The sequence below is a fragment of the Armigeres subalbatus genome, chromosome 1 (assembly GCF_024139115.2).
Source record: "Armigeres subalbatus isolate Guangzhou_Male chromosome 1, GZ_Asu_2, whole genome shotgun sequence".
NCBI lineage: Eukaryota > Metazoa > Arthropoda > Insecta > Diptera > Culicidae > Armigeres > Armigeres subalbatus.
In genome coordinates, this window is record NC_085139.1 from 221994169 (window position 1) to 222022016 (window position 27848).

Sequence of the window (27848 nt, forward strand, 5' to 3'; positions counted from 1 at the left end):
ATCTATTACACCTCCTGAGAGGTCAACAGATACCATAAGATTATTTTGAGATATTCTAGGTCATCCAAACTGTCCTTGAATTCAAGATTCGAAATCTACAACTACAAGAAAATCGTTTTCTAAACTCAAAGCTTCAATATGCATGCAATTATATCCATTACTCGTGATGGGAGGTCATCGGATATTGTAAGATAGTTTTGAGATATTCTGGCTAATCCAATTTTGACCTCTCTTATGTGATTTTCTTGTTACATTTTACAATTCACGAGATAGGCACTATCACCGCTAGGTGGATTATTCTGGGTTTTTAAAATTCGAATTGATTTTTATGCATTTTTTCCCTCGAATATCGGGATTTACGCGATTTATCAAGATAAATTTTGAGATTTACCTGTTTTTTCACGTTGTTCTCATTTACGCGGCTCATATAGTCCGCGTGAGAACCGACTCCAGTGTGTTATGAAATTTATGTATGATTATTTACTATTAAAAACGGTTTCGGTGAATCAGTCAATCTCGTTAGTGCATCACAAGCTTCTTCTTCCATAGCACTACAATCCAACTGGAACTTTACCTACTTTTCAACTTAGTGATCTATTAGCATTTCTTTAGCTATTAATTGAAAGCTTTCTACGCCCGCCTTTGCATTAGTATGTATCTTGTGTGGCAAAATCAATGGATACACTATGCTCAGTGTGCCGAGAATGTTTCCCACCCAAAAACATGCTAGATCGGATCAAGAATCGAACTTGCCATCTCCGGATTCTGCGCCTTTGTTCACAAGGCTGGCTGGAAACCTCACGCCAGCATAGACATCAAATTAATTACAAGGCTTTTAGCTGGTGCAGTTCGTTTCTACTTTTTGCTTTTCTTGAAAGCTTGGGGGCGTTTGACGGCAGCTTCTCGCGTACGTCTATTGATGCCAGTAGAGGGGCTCGGAATATTCTTCGCTGCTGCAGTGAATGCGTTCTGGAAACTTTCTTCGGCTCGTTTTTTTCTGATTACTAGGAGTCTGCCGGAGTAAACGCAAAGTCCGACGCAACTCACGTGAAGGAATAAGTATTATCAATAAACTGTCAAATTTCTTGGTCGCGTCTACTCTGACTTCCTCCATAGGATGACCACCAAACGCCGTTGACAGCCGTTTCACGATGTACATATATTACATACAGCTACGTAGTTCAACGTCACCTTTGCGTACAACCCGATTGTGCTGCATATTTGAGTTTTTTCACTACTCAGCGTTTTGGATATTCTGGCTCATCATAATTATACTGTTATTCAGGAATACAAATCTGCAGTTGCTAAGAAATATTTTCATAAAGTTGCTACAGGTATGTTCCGTTTTTATCAACACGGTCCGTGAGTTTCAGTTGATAGAATCGGAACAGTGACAAAATCGGAATAATTTTTCCAGACGATTTTTTAAGCTAAAATTTTAGTTAAAATGATTTATTGCTGGTAAAATGTGAGATTTTCAGGTTCTATCATTTTTAAATGCTAAAGGACTGTCCATTAACCACGTGAATATGCTAGCGGGTGGCAAGGGTTAGTGAAAAGACATAGGAAATATATATTTATCATCAATGGTAACTGGTTGAGGTTCCTGACAAGTAAGGTGTGCATCAAGAGAACGTCCATAAATGATGTTACGAAATATTAACCATGGTCAATTCCTCCTCCATTCATTGTCCCACTTTTTACATGAAATTTCATATAAATTGATATGAGTAGTCACACTTTAAGAAAACATCTCTCTCCCTCTCCTCCGCGTAACGTAATTTATGAACGTTCCCTAAGATAAGGTAGCATCCGTTGATAAAATAACAATAAATTTGAAAATATTTGACCTCCTTAAACCTTTCGGGACGGATGGGTCATATATGCCCAGCGTTTGAGATTGGCTGTGGAAAACTACCGAAGAGAGCTAGGTCCCCAGTTTCTTCATCAAAAATGTTTATCAGGATGTCGGCTACCCAGGAAAAATATTGGAGGTCAAGTTTGACTATACCCTGAAGACTTAGATATTCAAAACCTTGGGGAGATTTTGCTTCTGACAGCTTGCAGATGAATCTGAAATATTTGGATTCTATACCAGATTGTTTAATAAATCTGAACACTCAATCAAGTTTAGTCACCTTGATCGTTGAGACAGTGATCAGTTTTCTGGAATACGAGATGCTCAAGGCTCTCTAAAACGTTTTAGAATTCAGCCCACGGTATCTACCAAATCAACCAAGGCTTATGCAAAGTCATCATCATCGTCATATCCAATAGGCACATGCGTCGGTCCAATAGGCACATGCGCATCATTTAAATCCAATTTTCTGAATGATGGTCAAGGTATTCCAAAACATTCCCAAGTTCAACCCAAAGTATCTACCGGACAACCAAGGCTTTATGCAATGTCCTCAACTCAACATCAATATGTACCCAACATGGTTCAATATAAGCATGTGCGCACCAGGCAAACTCAATTCTCTTGAATTTGATATGTTCAAGGTACTCCAAAACATTCTCGAGTTCAGCTCAAGGTATCTACCAGGTCTATTAATCATAGTTTTTGCAATGTCTTTGGCATTAACTTAATATATCCAATAGGAATAATGTAAATACAATTTTCTGGAATACGAGGTGTTCACGATTAGATCCGGTCCGGTCTAGAATATTTTCGTTTGGGAAACATTCTAGATTCCCTGGGCATAGCGATCCCTTTGTACTTGGCTCACAAGATACATACTCATCCAATGGCGGGCACAGAAAAGCTTTCAATTAATAACTGAGGAAATGCTTATATAATACTAAGTTGAAAAGCCGACCAAGTTCCAGTTGGAATGTAGAGCCATAGCAAAAGAAGAAGATGTCCTCCAAAATGATCTTGAGTTAAGATCAAGATATCTATTAGATGCACAATAACTAAGGAGGTGTATGTGTCGAGCAATTTAGCTGCGAACTATCTTGTTCTCGCGTATAACGGACTTGGATGATTACATATCAATCATCAATACGACTTCCAGAATATTTTAGCCAACCGTAAAGGCCTGCAATGGCTAGAACAAGTGATGATTGAAGTCATATAAGCTAAATGGTTTCACTCACTAGGGTATCATATCTAACACCATTCATGAGTTGGATCATTGGATAGGTCAAAGCCGTTTTGAAAACTCGGTAGTGAAATGATCTGAGATCCATGATGTTTTGAAGAGATGTATTAAAGTCGGTATTAAGATGTGGAACATAAATTCTTGGAAAATTGTTCGAAAAGACTATCGAAGTAACCGTGAAAATATTTTGGTATGGCATCATTTGTTCCAACGATTCGATATCGAGTCTTAGAACATCAACTCATGGAGGGTCCACTGTAGCTTGTAAAAGAATTAAGTGATATCCTACCAGCTCGATGGAACTGTTGGAATGTTTGTGATGTTATGCACGGATATATCATTTAGAACTTGGTTGAACGGGTAGATCACATGTTCGGAACTCCAGGACATTTTAGAGAACAGAAAAGACCTCTAGTAGCATGTAAAAATTATGAGTGAAATACTATCGGCTAAATTGATCTGCTGGGATGTTCAACGATGCATGGATGCTTCGTCCAGGGCTTGGTTGATCGGGTAGATCACATGTTTTGAACTGATTTGAACTGAAGGATGTTCTGGAGAAACTAAAAGGCCTATAGCTGCGTGTAAAAGTCATAAGTGAAATCTTATCGGCTCAATGTACCTGCTAAGATGTTCAACGATGCACGGATACGTCCTTCAAGGCTTGGTTGATCGGGTATATCACATGTTCTGAACTCCAGGGCGTTTTGGAGACCCTGAAATAGTTTACGTTTATTCAAAACTCAATCAATTTATGTCTTATGATCACATAGATATTTTTGGACATAAATCCCAGCTTAGGAGATTTTGTTTGTAGACATATTTTCTAATGTATTCGAGGATATGTACTCCAGAACAGTTTGGACGGCCTAGAACATCCGAAAAAGATTATCAACGATTTTTCGGTTTTATCAGAACGCCAGATAACAATGTAATCCTTCGGATCGGAGCGAAATCGGAGCGTGATAAAATCGGAGCGTGACAAAATCGGAATGTGATAAAATCGGAACATATCTGTATATGTATATGAATATATATTGGAGATTTGAGTGACGAAAACCCAAAGTAACCATTAGCACAATATCTCGCCTTTTCGGCAATATAAAACTATCATAGAACAAATATAAAGCATGTGTGCACTGTGACAGTGTTAGAGTCGCACGTACGGCTTTTTTAAATGCTTGCGGTTACCTAGGAAATCTACTGCTGTGGCTGTAGATTGCCAGTACTCGACTCAATTACGATTTGAATAACCCAGAATATCCAAAAGCATCTAACCATGTCTTTTTTTTTTATTCAGGAATATGTTATGGCTATGGTTGAATACATATCCAAACTTGGAGCGAAGCTAGTGTCGTGGCTATAGATCACAAGTCCTGGACTCAAGGACAGTTTGTATGACCCAGGGTATCCCAAAACCATCTTGGAATAGCTCCTGGTCTTCTGGAATATGTTATGGACATGATGTAATACATAACCAAACTTGTAGCGACGATGACCCAGGATATCTCAAAACCATTTTGACATGTCTCCTAATCTTCTGGAATATTTCATGAACATGGTTAAATAAGTATCCAAGCTTTTATTGATAAAAAAAGATAGTGTCGTGGCTGTAGATCGCAATTACTGGATTCAAGAACGGTTTGGATGATCTAGCAAACCCCAAACAATATTTTTCATCTTCTTTTGCCACATCTCCATTATTAATCACGAAAACAAATGGACAATATAAAATTTACTGGGTAACACCGCTTAGAACCATTTGGGCATGAAAGGGTTAAAATGTGGCCCACGACCAAAAAATTGTCAAAAATCAACACTTCATACAAGTAGCTGGATTGTTTTTTTTTTAATTTTCGTGAAATAGGATAGTTACTTCGGAGAAAAACTAGCTGAGATCTCTAGCTTTCCATTGATGATCATATCGCTGCATAATATTAACTTGAAAAACAAGTTATTAGCGAAATACGCAACTAGGTCGAACTTGTGTAGCTTGTCCAGGAGCTTCTTCTTCTTCTTCTTCTTCTTCTTCTTTGGCTCTACATTCCAGCTGGAACTTGGCCTGCATTTCAATTTAGTATTCTATTAGCATTTCCTCAGTTTGAAAGCTTTCTCTGCCGGCCATTGCATGAATATGTATCCTCACTATGCCCAGGGCGTCGAGAAAGTTTCCAATCCAAAAACATCCTAGACTTGACCGAGAATCGAACTCGCAATCTCCGGATTAACAATCCTACGCTTTTGTTAGACCCCAGTAGTGTCCACTAGCTTCATGTCCATTCCGATAATCAGCCAAAAATCATTTACATTTGTTTCAGATTTCTACTATAGTTTATAAGGGGTGTTCTACAGGGTGATTAGGGTTGTTGTCAGTGTTTGAAAATAATGAGCTTTATTAATATTCTCAAATTACGTTTATATCCTTTTTTAAGTAAAGTTGTGGGATACTCAATTAATGCAGGTGATTTTTTTATGAGTTTGCTTTTGATTCAGCAAAAATAATGGTTATTCAATCGAAATGGTTAAAAAACATGTATTAAATATTTTACACCACGAAAACACAAACTGTTATCATTCACACACTTAAAAATATAACTCAGCGGTGCATATGGAATAGACTGGAACTGTTTGATTTATAATTTACGCCAAAAATAAAAGTTGTGTTGAAAAATATTCGCTCCTTTTCTGTTTCAAAAAGTTTGAGGGTGTGTGTCCACAAGAAAAAATAAAAGTTCACCTCAACTCAAAATTTATATATTGTTATGTATAATCTTTGAATAATGATCATTTTGAAGCTTGCGTTTCGATATTATGCACATTTATTTTACTGACAACCAACCCTACTCACCTACTACAGGGTGTAAGTGCATCACTGCAATGCTTATTTAACAAATGGGGCGCCATTTTTTTCTTCTATTTCAATAGTAGTTCCCGTTGCACTATTTAATCCAAATTGATTTGTATAATTTAAAGTTCTGCCCGGCAAACTGAATAAATATCCGAATGTGCGTTAATGGTCAAGGTACGAATCGATGCTAAGAGTGAGCATCTGTGTTTGAAACGATTCTTCTTTTGTGACGAATCAGTAGATGGAATGGAATGCAGCCATATAATCTAACTCACAGTACTCACTCACTCACTCACTCACAAAGAAAACGGATTAATTTAGCCGACTGAAGCTAATTTAGCGCCCCACATATCGTTTGTCTTTCACTGCGAATTACCTCCCAATTCACCGTGTAAACATCCTTATAATCTCCGCCTGTTGTAGATAGCGAGGTTCGGGCGGCCTGGCACGGCACGGCCCACCATGGCAAACCATCAAACAAACAAACAAACGACCGGAGCAAAGAGGTGTAACTCACACGGTGGCGCATGACGGCAGCCAACCAACTCCAACCAAACAAGTTCAAGACCAGTGTGCTTATGTGTTTTCCGCCCACCACAATTGCAGCGTCATCACTTGGGCCGAGTCCGTGTCGTTCTTTGGCGTCCGTGCACCGCTACACAACAGCGGCCGGCAGGCACCTTCATCTCCTTCTTCTTGGTCCCATAAACCCATCATGGCGGTCACGAATGCATCAAAAAACTGCTGCACCCGACGTTAGAGTCCTTGTCCTAATGATAGTCCACCACAAGCTCAATTAGATAGATTCCGGGACAAAAAATTGAAGTGCAAAAAGATAACAGAATGTAAAAAAGTCAAAGATTAATTAGAGGTACACTGCCGTGAATCGCATATCTGTCCCATCTTTGCTGGGTTTCCCATTCATATGGGACAAATATGCGATTCACGGCAGTACAGTTTAACCACAGATAACAGATATTGAGGCTGGCATCCGATAGGTGTGTAAAGATCCGCAACCGTTGATTCAAATGTATTTTAAATTTGTACCACGTTTGGCAATCGATTGGAGATGGCGCAAGGATCAAAACGCAGCCCGAATGTGGCTGTCAAATGCATTGGCTGCATTCGACGGTTGATAATCAGCTGCGTCCGTATATACTGCCGCAATCAGTTGAGTAGATGGCAGTAGTGGGCCAACGTATTCAAAAGTTCACACATGATTTTCAATAAAATTTGTTCTAGCCTAAATATCTGTTATCTGTGGTTTAACTTTGGTGTAGCAATAATAGTTTCAGAATTTGATAGACAAAACATCTTGAACCCGCCCTAGTCAACATCTTTATTGCACAAATGCAATTATGCGGGCTACAGTGTAGCAAGGTTGAAAAAATGGTTTCCGCTGATAAGATATGTGCTTCTGAACACCTGGAATAATGTTGAAGTTGGATTTAAGAATGATTAACTTTTAAAAACTCTCGTTTAAGCGTTGGAAATAATTTTTGACAAATTTTAGCTAAAAAAATTATAAAAAATCATAACAAAATACAATTTTTCCTAACCTGTTTTCCGTAAACGTCCAACAGAATTTACAATCAGTTACCCTAATCCGTAATAAATAGAATTTCATGCGATAATCACCGTCAACCGCCCTCCGGTTGCTAGTGGAAAAATCTATTTTCCATCGTCAAACACGCGAAGTGGATCATCCATCGTCACCATCGCGTCGTCGTCGTCGTCGTCGCCACTGCCACCATCCACGGTCTAATTCCAGAATCCACTCGACTTTAGTTTCTAATCCGATCCAATTCCACGGTCGACATACGGAGTGGGTGCCGCTCTAGATTAGCAATCGATGCGCAAAAATGTACAATTCTGCTCTAATGATGGGAACGATTGGCTTGATTCGATATCCATCCATTGCGGAATATGTGGGAATCAATACCCCGGTTTTTTTTTTCGCTTTCGACTCTTCGAAACATATTTGCAAATTTGAATAACTGCCAATAGCGCTCCACAAATAGCCATTCGTTTTTGCGGCATAATGGTTTCGAATAATTTCTGCCTCTGGTCGAGTGGGTGCGAATGTAAATAAGTCGAGCTTAGTGAGGTACTCGTCCACAACTTTGCAATTTTTATCGAGAAGAAAATTCTATTATTTGTCGCTATCGGCTATTGATTTCCTACGTAGAGCTATGTAAACAACTCCCAATGTTCTTTCATCTCGAGCACATTACACACCCCTAGGTCAAGTTTTCGATAAAGATTTCTACGTGGAAAATACTTATCAGGACGAAAATCTGTCATGCTTAGTTTGGATTAGACAAGGTATATGTGTTCAATTCGTGCTCAAGTGAAGCATAATTCACAATAACCGCTACAGCCACGGTTAGACGGTTCAACTCTTTTGAGCAAATCATTTGGATGGAACACGAGTTGATCCTCTAAAGATCTAAGAAAATTTAAAACGTTTTATTTTTGCCAACTCAATTGAACTAAAGCTATACAGCCAAAAAATGTCGCTACGTCACGACACTTATGATAAAACTACCGGATGATTAGTAGAGCATCTCCTTCCATTAAAAAAAGCTCGAACTATCTATAATACAATCTAGCTCTCGTTTGCCAGATTGGCCCAAAATACGGGGAAAAGAACCCGTCCTTTATCCACGAAATTTACAACAACAAGAAGTTGGTAATCCAACTCTTCCTATTCAAATCGCTTCCATCGGGTGCCCTTGTGAGGTATACCCCGTTACTTTTATTAGCATTAGCACTGAGCAATTCGCACAATTGGTACAAGCCTGGACTATTGTATGAGAGTAGCATCACTTTCACCCGTTACCACAGATATTGATTTGTGACTAATCACTAGCTCTTTGTTGGAAGAAATACACTCTCCAATAGTCCAGATCTGTCCTGACCATGCCCTTGCGAATGCTTAGGAAGGGGAAGGATGGTTAGTCGGACACCTACTTAAGAAAGATGTAGAGAACTCTCCAACCTCTCATAGGTGCCACGGAAGGTTTTGGAATTGTTAAGTGCGGAAGGTTATAAACAGTAGGAATTGTGTTGGTAGAACGGAAAGGGACGAGCCTGGAATTGAACCCACGATCTGCTGCGTATAAGGCAGAAGCGGAAGCCACTAGACCACCGAGCTCGTCTGGTGGTACTTTTATATATATACAAAGATATTTTGATTTTTTAGGTTTTAGGTTTTTCAATTTTCGAATTTAAAATTTTTCAGATATAATATTTTTATTTGAAATAGATTATTCGACCATGAATATGATGATTGATTTGTTTATCGGCTTTATCGGTCAGTCGAACTTAAAGTATGAGGGAGTAGATAGTAGAATCACAGATAACAGATATTTAGGCTAGAACAAATTTTATTGAAAATCCTGTGTAAACTTTTGAATTGATATACGTTGACACACTACTGCCATCTACTCAACTGATTGCGGCAGTACACACGGACGCAGCTGATTAACAACCGTCGAACGCAGCCACTGAATTTGACAACCGCATTCGGGCTGCGTTTTCAATAACAATGATCCTTGCGCCATCTCCAAACGATTGTCAAACGATGTCCCAATTTAAAATACATTTCAATTAACGGTTGCGGATGTTTACACACATATCGGATGCCAGCCTTAATATCTGTTATCTGTGGTAGAATGTTACTATATTTGAAAGTCAAAAAACTTTCGATAGAATGTGAAAGGAAGGCATAGAGACCATCTATTGAACAGCACATACTCGAACCGTGAATCTTCTTGCCTAGCGTCCTGGATGTGGACGGCTTGGTTAGTGGTATGGAAACCACCGTGTCAAGATAGGCAAAAAGATCGAGGCAACGACCTCCCCATGTGCTGTTTTGTTTTACATTCAATTTTATAATAGATCGGCAGGGTTATGCGGAATTTACCGACGTTGAACGCAAGTTACCACTCACGGATAGTTTAGAAAGTTTATCACATTTTTTGAAGATTTATTGCTTAATTCATTCAACTCTTTATACGCAGTTTTGTTCATTTTTAATTCTCCTCTCGAAATGTCGAAGCCTTGAGCTTCGAGGGCTTCCCGTCTGAGTAGGGCAAAGAACGATTTCAGCCTCAATTTTCCGCAGGTTTATCCAACGCTGTTTTTCAGTTGGAGAGCTTCATTCGAAGACAGTATTTTCTAACTTGTGGTGCTGCAAGAAACGACCAAGAGATAGATGGAGCGGGTTAGACGATGTTGTTGGAATGGAGGAGGTGTGATGCCCTCCAAGCTGGCCTTATTGGAAAAGATGGTTAAGGTTGAAAAGGGGGACTTAGAACCCGGGTTGCCTAGTCACTGGAGATGGGGACTTACAGCCTTGAAAGAATTCAAGGAAAGCCCAAGCGTCTCGAGTTAAGGGTCTCATACCGAGTCTCCGCAACTGTCCAGTAGTGGAAGCTCTCCATGACATTTTCCAGTTGCCCCGCGCTGTCTTTCTTATGCAGGTTTTTACGTGTCCCACAGGGACATTTGGCACATATCCTCGACCTTGATAACCGATTCCGGCTGTTATTGCCAAGAACTCCGCAGTGCCCCGAGATCAAGGCAAAGGTCGTATTCGGGAGCATATTTGCTAGGTTACCTTGGTCCAGAGGTGTTTTGGCGTATCGCTCTGGAGTGCGGAGATAACACTAGTAGAATTTGATAGGACGAGTATGGGCTTCGTGGACGGGCAGGTGGCGGCGATGATGCTCCAGATGCTTCGGTCGGAAAAATGCTACAGATGTCCGGGAAACTACCCGAGATAGTCATGTTGGTCCAGGTGACCACGATACCTACTCCGAATTCACTGTTTAATACCTCGGCCTCCGACGTTCTGAGAGCAAAAAGGAGTTGTCACTCCTTCGGAAATTGTGTGCTATAGAGCTGTTTATGTTGGCTTTTGAATAGTGACAGCTCCTCGCTCCATGCCAGAAGAAGAAGAAGAAGATCCGGTCTCCTTCGATAAGGCGAGGGACCCTGTATTCTCCAGAAGTTACGGCGGCGAAAGAGGAGGCTTTGCGGCAGATGGCTGTTCACACACGATGGCTAATTAGCAAGAGGGTAGCAACTTGGGAGCGGCTCGAACGTATGAGTTGAAGGAGCAGCCTGGAGTGTTGCCAATGATTACCAGCAATATATCGTCGGCATAGACAAAGACGTGAATGTTCGGTGGAGGTGAACGAAGCACCTCGTTTATGGCGACAAGGAAAAGTAGCACCGCCAGAACAGAACCCTGGGCTACCCCAGTCTCCTCCGGGAGAGTCCTTGTACCCTGATTTCCAATTAGAACTTTGAAGAAGCATCCTATGAGGAAGTTCCGAACAATAGCAAGGATGTTACCGGAAAATCCTCATTCGCTCAATTGTTGAAGGACTAAGGGGGTCGAACTCTTGTTGAAGGCCTTGGAAATATCCAAGGATACCAGGTCAGCTTGTTTGCCCTCATTGTAAACGTTTTGTAAAACGTCACCCAAGTTTGCAAAATATGTTCCAGTAGCGTACCCTGGGCGGAACGCGTGCTGCTAGAATCCGAGTCTACCTTCTGCTTCTAGTTTTTCGCGCAGCCGCCGGTTCCCCATCCTCTCGATGACTTTGGACACACAAGAGGTCAGCGAGATGGGCCGGTACTTCCTGACATCCCAGGAGGAGATGTTGTTCTTAGGAATGGGGATGACTAAACTTTTTCGCCACTCTTCCGGGAAGGTTTGGTCAGCCCACATTTGGTTGACAAACTCTAGAAACCGTATCTTGGCGAAAGGCGGTAGCTTTTTGAACATGGGGTACCCAATCTCGTCGGGACCGGAAGACATCCCATTACTGTTGGAGAGGGCGAAAGACAGCTCGGCAGCAGAAAACGGTAGACTGAAGCCTGAATTTTGTGCATCTGGGAGAACCTGAAAGGTTGTTGTGATTGTCCGCTGAAACGTGGTGGAGTAACCGTTCAACGATGCTAGCCCGGCCAAGTACTCCCCAAGTGTATTGGCTACCTCAGTGGGATCGGTAATGGTACTGTCAGGTGTATTAAGGTGGATGGGGGAAAATCTTTGCTTGCCACTAAGCGCGTTGACTTTCCCCCAAAGTTCGGCAGCGGATTGAGCCGGATTGACCGAATCGAGGAAATCCTCCCACTGGTTCCTCTTGGCTTTAAATATTACTGAGATGCATTTATAATGCTTCTCTTTGTAGGACATCAGGATGTCCAGTGGAAAGTCTCCGTGGCACTAAGAGGGCCTTTCTTCTTGCTTTAACCACGCGTTTCATCCGACCACCAGCGTAGTGCCTTTCGCCCTGGCCGGGTGCTGATTTGTGGGATGCAGGCAACGGCGGCATCCAGACCGTTTTTTGTGAATCCAGGAAGGGTTGTGGGTGTGTCTCGTTCAAATATGCGTCGGAGGTGGAGGACATATGCCCCAGTCATCGGCATCGTAACTCCATCTTGGGCTCCGGGGGCGAGGCGTGGACGGTGACAGAAATCGGATAGTGGTTACTGCCGAATAAGTCTATCTATAATTCTATATACACTTGAGAGCGGAAGAATAGACCGACCTTGATCTTGATCTCAATTGATTTGATAAAATTTACGTTTTTCCTCTAGTGTGTATGTGTACAAATTTTGTAGACACACATTTTGGAACTTGCATTGTTCGAATTACTCGCAGGTTCCATTCGACGGGGAATCCTATTGTTTGCTATTGAACATTGGCCAGACACTATTTTTTTTAATTTCTTGTTTTTTTTGGGCCGGTGTGAAGATTCATATTATGGTAAGAGAACCCTCCCTCTTCTGGAAATGTGTGGTGGTCTTCATACAAAAAAAACAACAATTTTTTGCTTAATTTGAGAGCTGATCAAGCAAATATGCAGCCTTATTTGGCATGTGGAGATTCAAGAAACTATTAAAGCGTAATAATTTACACAAAATAAAAAATATGAGAATTAACTATTTGAAAAATTCCAAAATGAAGGAATTTGTGATCTAAAAAATTCAAGATATCAAGGTTCAAATTGTTTGTGGGTCTTGTATTTTGGGATAAAAATATGAGAATCTTTTTTCCAATTTAAGAAATTTTAAAACCCTTTCTAAATTTTCAACTTGTAAATATTTAAATTTGCAATTTTTGAATTAGCTAAATACCAAAACTTTAAATTTGCAAATTTATATTTTTCAATTATTTATATCTTTTGATTTTCAATTAAGATCTTTAATTCTCAGATTTTTGTTTCAAAATTCAAAAACAAAATTGAACTTTGAAAACTTTAAATTTTTCAAATTCTATTTTATTTATTTCTGAACCTTCAACTCTTTCGTTTTTAAATCTTTCAATGTTTTAAAATTTCTGATTTTGTTTTCTAAATTACATGACTTTAGCGACGACTTCGATAACAGAAATTGGTATGAACTAGCCTTGCATAAGAGGTAAAATACCAAAAATTTATTTGCAGAATACTTGAGGCATAACATGCTTAGGTATTTCAATATCAAACGAAAAATAATTGGTTATGCATTTGGTATTGAAATTCAATTTAATAACTGAGTTCGTTATGGCTTAAGTATCGTGCAAATTAGTTTTTGGTATTAATCCTTTGGTATTTTACCTCTTATTCAGGGCTAGTTCATAACAGAGTATGGTATCAATAATAGAATTAGTTATTTTTGAGCCAATTTTCTCCTGCTCGGGTATATTCACTTCCAAGACGATTTTGTGATAGAATATCTGGAGACCCATAGTGTTATATACCAATCGACTCAGCTAGACGAATAGAGATGATGTCTGTCTGTGTGTGCGTGTGTGTATGTATGTGCGCAAAATAAAACTCACTCATCTTTTAGGCACTTCTTAATCCGATTTGTTAGCAATAAGTTGAATTCGATGGGGAATCCTGTCCCATTGTTTCGTATTGAAAATTGGTCAGATCGCACAATGGGATCAAAGGTTATGGCCTAAATACTATTTATACACGAGAAAGGCTCCATCACCGCTAGGTGGATTAATCTGGGTTTTCAATAGTATATCGGCATGTATTCACAATAACAGGCCATTGCGCTTCGGCAATATCCTCTAAAATCTCTAAAGCTTCTTCTAATTTCAATTTCAACTAGCTGCATCCTAAAATCTCGAGTTAGCACACACGATGACGGTGAAATTTTGGCAAAATAATGTTTCTATTTAGGGTTTTTCAGCCTGTGCCGGAAATTGGAGCCGGGAATACCGTCAAAACTTTTAAAACCCCTAAAATTAATTTTGTTTCCAATTTTTGAAATTTTTATTTCCGAGTCTCCTTTCTTTTAATTAAAATGCTAGTATTGAAAATTTTAAATTTGTTTGTTGAAAAATATTTTTAAAATTTTAAGTTTTTAAGTCAAATTTTTAAAATCCATGCTTAAATTTCTAGTTTTTTTTACCTTAATTTTTGAAATCTAATTTTTTTTAGAATTAGCTACAGTTATTTTATTTGAAATATTTTAATTTTGGGTTGAATATTACCAGCTACAAAGCAAGACCACGCTGAGGGTGGCTGGGTTCGATTCCCGGTGCCGGTCTAGGCAATTTTCGGTTTGGAAATTGTCTCGACTTCCCTGGGCGTAAAAGTTTCATCGCGTTAGCCACATTATATACGAATGCAAAAATGGTTAATAACTGTGAAAGTGCAATGAACACTAAGCTGCGAAGCAGCTCTGTCCCAGTGGGGGGGATGTAATGCCAATAAGAAGAAGAAGAAGAAGAAGATTTCTAGTTTTTAGATTTTAGAATTTTGTTTTTAGTAGTTAGGTGTATAAAACTTTTTATTTTTAAATTCAAGAAATATTAAACTTTTCCTTTTTTGATTTAAGCTATTTCACTTTTTAGATATTTAAATATCTAGAAATTATTTTAAAATTTGGAAGTTCCATCATTTAAAAATTTAAAAATAATGAAAGTAATAAAAATGAAACTGAACAGCTACCGGAGGAGTGGAAGGAAGGGGTTATATGCCCCATCTACAAGAAAGGCGACAAGCTGGAGTGTGAGAACTTTCCAGTGATCACCATCCTTAATGCCGCCTACAAAGTGATATCCCAGATCATCTTCCGTCGTCTGTCACCATTAGTGAATGAGTTCGTGGAAAGTTATCAAGCCGGCTTCGTTGACGGCCGCTCGACAACGGACCAGATCTTTACTGTCCTTCAAAAATGCCGTGAATACCAGGTCCCAACGCACCATCTATTCATTGATTTCAAGGCGGCATACGACAGTATAGACCGCGTAAAGCAATGGAAAATTGTGGACGAGCAACGGTGGATGGTGTGCAAAACTGTGTGAAGATTTCGGGCGAATACTCCAGTTCGTTCGAATCGCGCCGGGGACTAAGGCAAGGTGATGAACTTTCGTGCCTATTGTTCAACATTGCGCTAGAAGGTGTCATGCGGAGAGCCGGGTGTAACAGCCGGGGTACGATTTTCAACAGATCCAGTCAATTTATTTGTTTCGCGGATGATATGGACATTGTCGGCCGAACATTTGCAAAGGTGGCAGAACTGTACACCCGCCTGAAACGTGAAGCATCAAAAGTTGGACTGATGGCGAATGCCTCAAAGACAAAGTACATGCTTGTGGGCGGAACATAGCGCGACAGGGCCGGGAAGCAATGTTACGATAGACGGGGATACCTTCGAGGTGGTCGAGGAATTCGTCTACCTCGGATCCTTGCTAACGGCTGATAATAATGTCAGTCGTGAAATACGAAGGCGCATCATCTGTGGAAGTCGGGCCTACTACGGGCTCCAAAAGAAACTGCGGTCAAAAAAGATTCGCCACCGCACCAAATGTGTCATGTACAAGACGCTAATAAGACCGGTTGTCCTCTACGGACATGAAACATGGACAATGCTCGAGGATGTGTATTCGAGAGACAGGTGCTTAGGACCATCTTTGGCGGTGTGCAAGAAGACGGTGTGTGGCGGCGAAGAATGAACCATGAGCTCGCCCAGCTCTACGGCGAACCCAGTTTCCAGAAGGTAGCTAAAGCCGGAAGGGTACGATGGGCAGGGCATGTTGCAAGAACGCCGAACAGCAACCCTGCAAAGATGGTGTTCGCTTCCGATCCGGCAGGTACGAGACGACGTGGAGCGCAGCGAGCGAGATGGGCAGACCAGGTGCAGAACGACTTGGCGAGCGTGGGGCGTATTCGAGGATGGAGAGATGCGGCCTCGAACCGTGTATTGTGGCGTCAAATTGTTGATTCAGTGTTATCTGTTTAGATGTAGACTAAATAAATGAAATGAGGTTGCATTTAATTGATTTTTCACATTGATTTTTTAGCTATTTCGATTAGCTGTTTCGAAAGGGGAGGGTTTTTTTTTGTGAAAAAGGGAACACAAACAGTGATTTTTAATGATTATTTTACTTATATCTGAAAATCCTACCCACTTTGAACTGCACCTTTTCGGAAAGGTTATGCTGGAAGACTTGCGCTTTGAAATGAGGCATTGATTAGTTTAGAACTTGGCCGCTAGATGGTGGTATACATGAAATCATTATTGTGATCTCTTGTGACGGGAGAAATAATTAGGAATTTAAAAAATAGGCACTAGTGTGCATGTGGAAAATATTGCTCTAACTTAAGCTCTTTCCTACCGACACCCAAGTTGTATTCGGGAAAATTATTCATGATGTCCAAAACTACAAAGCAGTGCTCAGTGTTATAAGCACTTCTTCCAAGAGCGGAGCTACTGAGCATTAATATTTGAGTATTTCCATGTAAGATCCGACGTATTTTAGTGCGTAGTCTAAAATAATGATTTTAAATATATCACCATCTAGCGGCCGATTTCTAAATTAAATTATGCCTCATGTCAAAGCACACGCTGTCCTCCATAACCCCTTTTGAAAAGGTGCAGTTCAAAATGGGTAGGATTTTCAGATATGAGTAAAATAAGCATAAAAAACGACTTTTTTTGTACACTTTTTACAAAGAAACCCTCCTCGCGAGGTACCCGCTGACTATGGACGTTCTGAAAGATAATTGAATTACCTTTCGAAACAGCCCAAAAAATCCGACATTGGACGAACAATAACAAAGTTAAAACAATTTCAATTTGGGGTCAATATGACACCAGTGGCCAAGAGCACAGACAACGTAAGTTTTTTAATAAAAGTACACTGTAAAAAAAAATTCGAAGATTTTACAAGCGAATTTTTCTTAAAATTCAAAATAACAAAATTTGAAAGTTTGCAATTTTTAAAATAAATTCTCTACATATGTGTTTGTTTTTGAATTTTTAGATTGGATTATTGGATTTTTATATGAAGATTTTGTAAATTTAAGGTTTTCAAAATTTGAATTTAATAGTATTGAATAATTTTAAATAAAATGCTAAATTTTTTATTGTTAGAATAAAAAAAAAACACCCAAAAAGCTTAAAAAATCATATTTCTTAAGATTTTAAAATTTTTAAATCTGTTTTTTTTTAATTGATTAAATTATAAAATATTCTAAAATTTTCTTGATCAAAATTTTAATTTCTAAATTCAACATTTTAACTTTACAATTCTCATTTTGTCAAGTATTCTGCTGCTGCTTCTTCTGCTACTTCAATAGCTCTATATTCCAACTGGAACTGGCCTGCTTTTCAACTCAATATTCTATTAGCATTTCCTCAGTCATTTATTGAAAGATTCTCTATGCCCGCCATTGCATGAGTAAATATTGAGTCTCATAATTCCAGAATACTTAAATGATTTCAAGGTTTTCCAAATTTTAAATTTTTTTTTTTAATTTTTCAATCTCATTTACCTTTTATTTTTTAAATTATTGAATCTCAAAATAGCTCAAGTTTATTTTTTAAAACTTTTACGATGCTCAGAATTTCAAATTTTGAGAATTTTAAATCTTTGTGCGTTGAAGTTTTGAATTATTTTAATTTTTTTAATATTTAAAGTTTTTAAATATGATCTCGGCAGGTATTCCCGGTAGGCTATTGCGCTATTTGTTTCCAATTTTTGAAATTTATATTTCTGAGTCACCTTTTTTTTTTTAAATACCTAGCCAAATTCTGATTTTTTCAAATTGAAAAAAAGTAAACAATAAATCTTCAAATTTTTTGAACCATGAATTTAATTTTTTTTGTTTTGAATTTCTAAGCTTCTAAGTTTTTGGATTGTTAATTTCTTAATTTAAAAACATTTTAATATTTGATTTTTTTAATTTTTAAAAATTCTTCGGAAGTATTGAAAATTTAAAAATTGTTTGATGATTTTTTCTAAAAGCCAATTTTTTTAAATTAATCTTTAAATTTCTTGTTTTTCTTTAATTTTGAAATTTAAAGTTTTTTAGAATCAACTACATTTATTTTATTCGAATTTTTCATTTTCAGGTTAAAAACTTTTAATTTTTAGATTTTTGCATTTTGTTTTTTGGTAGTTAGCTGTTCAAAAAAAATGTTTAGGCCAAATTTGAGCCTAGTCAGTCATAAAAAAAACCCCTGCCAATAATAGAACAAAACCTGCCAAAGCAGTCATTCCCCCTATCAAAGTTTTTAAAACTCTAGATTTTTAGTTTATTTTTTTATTTTAAGATTTTAAGTCCTTTTGATTTCCAAATTTTAAATTATTTAGATTTATGAATTTTATTATTTTTAGATTAATTAGACTTTATTTTAAACAAAATAAAAAGATTCCTGCTGACTGTTTTACTTCGTTCGGCCGTTGCTAATTGCTTACATTGCATTATTTGAAAACGAAATGCCAAGCGCGTTACTTTTTTGTCATACAAAAGTTAAAACAGATATATTAACACATACAATTATTCGCGACGGCGATGTGGAGCATCAAATCTGTTGTTAGAGTTATATTACAAAATTTTGTTTTACTGTGTAGTTGAATAATTCACTTGCCCAACCTAAACTTAATATAAGAGCAATAATACCATAATTAAAAAATGCCAAACACTAATCAATTCACAGTCCAGCGACAACAGAAATTTACCCCATGTCCTCGTTAAACTTTGTTTGATACCTTTGGTCACATGGCAGAATGCTGGTTCCAGATAATGACCACCGAGAAACGGCTTCCACGGCAACAAAAAGTTCAAATTTATCCAATATATGTCGACGGATAATTGTTCAAACGGAATTGTATGACCCAAGAGAGATTTTCCGAAACAAAAAACGTACAACTCCTACAAGGGGTATGGATGGCTTAAAAATTCTCATATAAAACCAAGCTGGGAGAAACGTAATCAAACAAAATCATCGCCGATTACGTATGCTATGCCGCCACGTGTGACTTTTGAAAGACAAAGTTTCTTTCCAGGCACTTGTTAGGCATATTTCACATTCGAGCTACATATGTGTGTCTTAATGTACGTAAGCAACAAATCGCCTTCCTACAGCAAACTTGGTTCGTCGAATGATAGGTGGGCGTTCTTGCATGCGAAACTGGAGTGTATTCGAAAAAAATCTTTGTAAACCGATCATGGAGAAGAAAATCTGCTTTTTTCTCGATGCCTACATTGAACGAACAAATCTTGCCAGGAAGTTTGATGACGCTAGCAAATGATCGCTTTGAAAAAGATGTTCAACGCCTTGAAGACGAAGAAGCTGAATACGACTTTTTTATATTGAATCTAATTATTACTCAATCGAAAAGAATCCATTCCTTGAATAGGAGGAATAAAAAATCCCTAAAAAATATACATAATGGAAAGGAAACCAATCAGGTCTGGGATTATCACATTGTATTATGTATCTTTGCCCCCACCAGAAAAGCTCATCAGAATCGGATTCATTTTTATTCGAGTTGACAGGTGAGAAGTGGGCGAAGGGTGTTCGTTAACCATCCGCCATCGTCAATCCGAACAAAGGTCATTCCATGCTTCCGCATTCCTGATTGAATCAAGTTCACCGGGGTAAATTGTTTCTCCAGAAGGGGTGAGATGTTACACAACCCTTCGGCCGGAGTTTTCCGATGAGGGATCAAAGAAGGTGTGAACTGCCGAAAATAGCCGAAAAAAATCAAACCCATTACCCTAGTAACCAACATTGAATTTACACGCGGCTTGTAGGATTCCGACGCGCTGACGGACGGGGCTGCGGTGGCCAAGACGAGCAAACGGGTGGGACGCTTGTTGATCTGATTGAAAAATAAGCTCCCTGCCATAACCGGCGGATTGGTTTGAATCGAACAACACATGCACCTGTGTGCATTCTCGTTACATTCACCCTGATTCCTGACAGGAGCAACCTCGCGATCACGCCAACAATGCAATGCAATGGTCTTCTCTATATCGATGGCTAACGGACAAAGACGACGGCGCGCGGATGGATAGCGCGCGGAACAGACAGCTCGAACCAATCCATATCATGAGGATTGCGTGCCGGAATGGATATGAACCGAAACCCACTTCTTCCTGCTCATGCGAAATCTAAAAGGAACGAACCCTACTTAATGGTGGGGTATGGTCGCATTATTGGAGTGCAGTTGGAGGAAAATAAAAGCACAAAAAAAAGTGCACTTCGAGGAGGTGTTGCTGAGTGAGGGTATTTTTATGATAGTATAAACACGAGACACGTGCACATGAAGAGAACCCGTGCTCAGGGCGGCGATATCGATATGCCTTCAGTCGATTGGCGAACATGTGCTTTTAATCCATTTTGTGTATTGGAAAAAGAAGAGTTTTTGAACAGCGTCGACTTCTATCTTATTTGAAAGAAGGATCAATTTTGACCTACGCTGAATCGATGAAGACAGAACAAAATTTTAGTGGTGTTAGAAATAGTGAGTCTGATGCTGAGCAAGATATCACTCAGCAGCGTTTGAAAATCATGTGCCTAAACGCCACAAACTGTCAGCTTCATCCACATGGAGTACGTTCTATGCCATAAACAATACACTTGGCGATCTTACATCACCTTAATAAATGTGGAAGTGCTAAATGAACTTTAAGCTGCGACGCGGCAATGTCCCAGTTATGGGATGCAATGCCAGTAAAAATCGACGATCTCCCTTTTCAAATCAGCGATATTAAGGATGAAATGAAAATTCTATTTTGCTCCATTTTCAGTTTTGAAGTTCAAGTTCAAGAAGCTCAAAAACTTAATCACAGCATTTTGACCCAGCTTCCCTAACGCATGTTCTAGTTTTATTTTTCTTTCTATTTCGGCCTAGGACATACCGAGTGATGTTGGGCATCTCCTGTCTACGCGCCATCATTCGGAGCGAATGCTACATCGAATGCTGATGTGGTTCACTTTGTGTGTTTAGATGGATCGAGCAGCCACAGAGCAGAGTTTCGCAACCAATCCGCCGCGTATGGTTCGCATCAACATGATCCAATCAGCACGTTTGGGAACTTCTGAACTGTCTGCCCAAACGCGCGGAAAATTTTGTCTCTTTGAGTACAAGCACAGAGTGGCATTTTGAATATTATATTTTTGGGTTTCACTCGTTGTTGCTGTCGGTTGACGCGTTGCCTTTGACGCCACACCGGTTGGCTTAGTTTGCTTTGACGTGTGCCGAATCATCCGGAATGAGTCAAAGAAGGTGACGCAAAAATAAAAGGCACATCAGAGGGGAAAAAACTAAATGCGAATAACAATAATAAATGAATACATCATGCGGCGCACCAGTGGGGATTGCTCCGGTGAAATTGGTCGAAATAAGGTTTTTTTAAGGATAGGATAACTTGGAAATTATTGAATTTTATTGCAGACTATTTCTTTTCCCACTTTATATTGTTGTGTTGTTCTAACGAAATATGAGAAAAAATACGACAAGAAATTACAGAAAAAGAAGACAAGAAATAAAAGAACATGAAGACAAACAATGACAGAAAATGAAGACAAATAATAGAAAATAAAGACAAAAATAAGAGAAAAACAACAGAAAATAAAGAAATTTGTTTTTCTGAAAATGAAGACAAACATTTACAGAAAATGAGTGACACAAAACAAAGGCAAGAAATGACAGTTAACGAAGACAAGAAATAGCAGAAAACAAAGACAAGACAAAATGAAGAAAAAAAACCAGATTAATCCACCTAGCGGTGATGGTGCCTTTCTCGCGCAGAAAGGTAATAAATGTAGCCTTTACGCTTACACCTAGATGATGTACGAGAAAGGCAAAACAGTTACACCGTCCAATGTTATGATAGAATAGTAGAATAGTAGATGTTCGAATTTAGACTTTAGGGCAATTTCATAGAACTAAGAAACTGCACGATGAGCATACTTACGCCTAAATGCGCGCAACACGAGCATCTTCATAGTACGATAAAACTGTTGTTGGAAGCAAGTCACGGATAAACTTTAAAAATATTCATAGATGAAAGCCATTTTTATAACACACTAGTCGACCCGGCAGACGTTGTCCTGCATAGTAGGCGTAAATTCCCATGCGAAATTTCCATACGAATCTTAATTTTAGTATTTCACGATTTACTCTACCTTATTTGTAATTTTCGCATGAGGAAATATTGTATAAACCCGTCGGAAACGATAATGAACATATCTGCTGAAGTAATGAATAAAATCCATCCAGCCGTTTTCGAGTTATGCGGATACGAACACAGACCATTTCATTTTTATATATAAGAGATAAGAAGATTATTGTTCTATGTGACTATGTCTCATCACTATTTTAATATTATCTTTTTTTTGCGATTCGCAATTATTATGAAATTCAATAGTGATCAACAGCGTTTTAGTCTCTGTCGGATGCAACTTGTTGCAAGAAAATCGGTTAAGAGTTACCATGTGAAAAATTGGCTAATGTTTTTATAGCATTTTGTGCACACACATACACACACACACACGGACAGACAGACATTTGTTCAGCTCGTCGAGCTGAATCGATTGGTATATAACACTATGGGTATCCGGAGCTCTTATCAAAAGTTCGTTTTCGGAGTGAAATGATAGTTATTGTTGTACGAGAAAGGCAAAAATATAGAAAATGAAAACAAAATCACAATCAATGAGGAAAAAAATCATAGAAAATATAGATAGAAAATTACAGAAAATAAAGATAAAAAAAATACTAAAATAACAAAAACAAAAAATTAAGTCAAAAAATCATAGAAGACACAAAAACTTACAGAAAGTGAAGACAAAAAATGATAAAAAATGAGGACAAGAAATAAAAGAAAATGTGGATAAGAAATGGCAAAAAATAAAGACAAAATAATGAAAATGCAGACAACAAATTACAGAAAGTGAACATAATGAAAAAGAAGACAAAAAATCAAAAAAAATGCGGAAAAAACAGAAAATGAAGACAAAACAGAGAAAAAGGACAAAAAATTACAGAAAATTAAGTCAAAAAATCAAGTTAACCCTTAAAGGCGCAAGGCGATTTTTTTAGAAATCGTCGGAAATATTTTTAACGTAAATAACCATTGAAATTATTAACATTAAACGTATTTTCGGTTTGTTGTTTTAAAACAACATTGCGCATTTAAGGGTTAAAAATCACAGAAAAAGAAAACAAAAACTTACAGAAAATATAGATAAAATATGTCAGAAAATGAGGACAAAAAAGAAGACAAGGAATTACTTAAAACGAAAACAAGAAATGGCAGAATACAAACACATGAAATTGAAAATAAGGACTAAAAATCGCAGAAAATAAAGACTAAATATGACAGAAAACGAAGACAACAGCTTTTTTTAGAAATTGAAAATAATTTCAAGAAATTTAGGACAAGACATGACAGAAAAAGCAGACGAAAAAATTTAAAAAAAATGAAGGCAAAAAACTTCAGAAAATGAAGACAACAAATATCGACAAATAAAGACAAAGTTTACAGAAAATAAAGACAAAACATTACAGAAAATAAGAAATAAACTACGATAACAAAAACTTACAGAAAATAAAGACAAAAAATGACAGAAAATGCAAACAAAATTTCAGAAAATGGAGACAAAACATTACAAAAATAAAGACAAAAGAACTACTGAAAATGAAGACAAAAAATTACAGAAAATAAAGACAAAAAATATTTAAATGGAAGACCGAAAATTACAACAAAAAATGAAAAGAAAAATTATACAAATTATACATTATACAAAATTATACAGAGAATTAAGTAAAAAGTCACAGAAAACAAAAACAAAAAAATTCACAAAATGAAAACAAAAACTGCAGAAAATAAAGAAAAAAATACAGAGAATGAATAGCAAAACTGAAAACAAGAAATGATTGAAAATGAGAACTAAAAATGATAGAAAACAAAGACAAAGAATGACAGAAAATGAAAACATGAGATGACAAAAATGAAGACAAAAATGACAGAAAATGCAGACTGAAAGTAAAGAAAAAATATGAAGAGAGAGAAAGAACAATGATAAGACAAAAATGTAAAAAATGATGATCGAAAAGTAGATAAATGCAGAGAGAAGAAGACGAAAAAAATGAAAAGAAAGACGGAGAAAAAATGAAGAACGAAAAGAAGAAAAAGCCTGGAAGAAATTTAAGTATAAAAAAAGGAAAAGCTCGAAAGAAAATATAGAATAAAAAACCCTGATTAATCCACCTAGCGGTGATGGTGCCTTTCTCGTGCTTTATAAAAATAGTATTTTGGCCATTACTCTTGAGCCCATAGTCCGATCTGGCCAGTTTTCGATAGGAAACAATGGGAGTGTATTCTGCGTCGAATGCAACTTGTTGCGAGTAAATCGGTTGAGGATAAAAGCCTGAAAAATGAGTGACATTTTTTTACTAAATTTTTCTTTAAAAAGGTGGTATTTTGGCCATAATTTTCGAGCCCATAGTCCGATCTGACCAATTTTCAATAGAAAACAATGGTAGAGTATCCTGCGTCGAATGCAACTTGTTGTGGGTCTCCGGGCCTTCTATAAAAAGTTTGTTTTTAATGCGATCATATAGCCTTTACCGTATACTTAGTATACGAGAAAGGCAAAAAAAGGAAGGCAGGGAGAAAGTGAAGTATTAAAAGGTAAAGGTAAAGGAAAATGAAAATTTTAGAGGAAAAGGAATCAGGAAGAGAAAACTAAAAATAGAAAGTTTAGAAATGCAGAGATAGAAAATGCGAAGAAGAGAAAGAAAAGATAAAATTAAAAATTAAAAACAGGGAAAAGAATGAAAATTAAAAAAAGACAAGGACAAATTTAAGAATTAGAAAAAAAGAAAGGAAAAGAGTAAATGAGGAATGCGAAGACAAGTAGGGCAGAGATAAAATGAGGAATGAAAAAAAGAAAGGCGGAAAGAAAATAAAGACCAAAAGAAAAGGAAGACACAAAACAAATAAATAATGAATTAAGAGAAAGATAAAAATAAAATTAGGAATGCTCCAAAGAGAGACAATAATAATGAAAAGAACAGAAAAGCAAAGAAAGAAAGAAAAACAAAATAAAAAGAGAAAGGGCGGCAGCAAATGAAGAATACAGAGAAGAGCTAAATTTAAGAAAAAGCTAAGAAAATCAAGGAAAAAGTAAATAAAGAGAAAGGCACAGAGAAAATGATCTATGGAAATAGGAAGAACGAAAAAACGGAAAGGCAAAGAAAATGCAGAAGGAAAATTAGAGAAAGAGGAAAGAAAAGAGAAAGACGAAAGAAAAGAAGACGAGAGAAAAAAAGCAGAGAAAGATAAAGACAAATCGAAGAATAAAAAGAAGAGAAAGGCGAAAAGAAAAAAGAAAACGAAAAATGAAAAGAGAATGACAGAAAGAAAATAAGGGATAAAGATAAGAGAAAGGCAGAAAGTAAATGAAGAATGAAAAGACAAGACAAAAAAGAAAAGCATAAAGAAAATAAAGAAGCGAAAAAATAATGAAAAGAAAAGCAGAAAAAATTAAGAACTTAAAAACTAGAAAGGCAGGAAGAAATTGAAGAAAAAGAGGAAAGAAAAGGATAAAGAAAGACAGAAATAATGAAGAATGAAAAAAGGGAAAGGCTAAGAAAAAATATTAACCCAAATAAGAGAAAGGCAGAGAGTAAGGAGAATGAAGGAGAGAAAGGCAGACATTAATGAGAGTATGACAGGAGAGAGAAGCAGAAAAAAATAAGAGCAAAATAGAAATAGGAGAGTTACAAAAAAAAAGAAAAAGATAAAGGACAGAAACTAAAAGAACGAAAAGAAGATAAAGACGGAAACGAGATGAAGAATGAAAAAACGGAGAGAGAATGAAAAATGAGAGCAGCAAAAATAAAAAAGTGGCAGAGATAAAAAAGAAAAGAACGGAAGCGCAAAAACAAAATAAAGAGAAAAGCAGAAATAAAATTAAGAAAAGGAAGATAAAATGAAGAGAAAGACAAAACAAAATAAAGAGAGATAAAGAGAAAGTAAAGAGACTGGCGAAAAACAAAATAGCGGAGAAAAAAAAAATAAATGAAAAGTAAAAAGAAAATTTCGTGTAAAACAGCGAGAAAATGAAGAGAAAGCTAAAGAGAAAATGAAGAGAAAAGCAGAGAGAAAGCCGGAGAGAAAATAAAGGGAAAGGCAAGGAGAAAAGGATGTGAAGTGCAAACAAAGAGAAAATAAAAAGAAAGACAAAGGGAATAAAGAGAAAGGCAGAAAAAAACCCAGATTAATCCACCTAGCGGTGATGGTGCCTTTCTCGTTTTTTTCGAGTGAAAAATTTCTATGCACTTTTGGTGAAAAAAAAGTATTTTGACCATAACTTCTGAGCCTATAGTCCGATCCGGCCAGTTTTCAACGGGAAACAACGGGACCGGATTCTGTATCGAATGCAACTTGTTGCGAGCAAATCGGCTGAGGGTACATATGGGACTAAAATGAGTGAGATTTCGAAAAATGTATTTTGTCCATAACTCCGAATCCCATAATCCGATTCCGCCAATTTTCAATACGAAACAATGAGACAAGATTCCGCGACGAATGCAACTTGTTGCGAGAAAATCCGTTAAAGATAAGTGCCTGAAAAATGAGTGAGAAATTTGTACGTGTTTCTTATGTAAAAAATGAATTTTTGCCATAACTTCGAAGCCCATAGTCCGATTGGGCCAATTTTCAATACGGAACAATTGGGCAAGATTCTATGTCGGTTGAAACTTGTTGCGAGGAAAATCAGGTAAGAGTAAGTGCCTAAAGAGTGAGTGAGAATTTTTCTTATAAAAGAATATATTTTGGCCATAATTCCGAAGCCCATAGTCCGATTGGGCCCATTTTCAATACGATAATAACGATAATATGGGCCCATTTTCAATAACGATAATAACAATGGGACAAGATTCCGCGTCGAATGCAGCTTGTTGCGAGCAAATCGGTTAATAAGTGCCTGAAAAATGAGTGAGATTATTTTGCGCACACACACACACACACACACACACACACACACACACACACACACACACACACACACACACACACACACACACACACACACACACACACACACACACACACACACACACACACACACACACACACACACAGACATCACGAAAGAAAGAAAAGAAAATGAAAAGGAAAGCAGAGAGAAAAAGAATGAGAAATGCAGAGAAAAAATTAAGATAATATCAAAGGAAAAAAGAAAAAGAAACAGAATGAGTAATGAGAAAATAAAGATAGAATGGATAAAGAAAAAAATAAGACAGAATGGGTAAAGAGAAGAGCAAAGCGAAACTGAAAATGAAGTCATAGAGAAAATGAAACGAAATAAAGAGAACGTCAGAGATAAAATAAGGAGATATGCAAAGAAATGATAAACAGAAAGGCAGAAAGAAAGTGAAGAGAAGGCCAGGGAGAAAATGAAGAGAAATGCAGAGAGAAAATGAAGATAAAAGCAAGGAAAAATATAGAGAAAGGCAAAAAGAAAATGAAGAGAAAGGCAGCGAGAAAATTACAAGAAGGATAGAGATGACAAGAGAAAAAAGAAAAAAAAACCTCGTGAGTTATAAAAATAGTACTTTGGCC

The 27848-nt window shown here is 37.4% G+C and overlaps 1 protein-coding gene across 2 annotated transcripts in view; it reads right to left on the minus strand.

Moving 5' to 3' along the window:
- The window catches only part of LOC134205803 (double-stranded RNA-specific editase Adar), a 209953-nt gene that overhangs the window by 87028 nt on the left and 95077 nt on the right, over nucleotides 1-27848 (minus strand). The window lies entirely within an intron of this gene.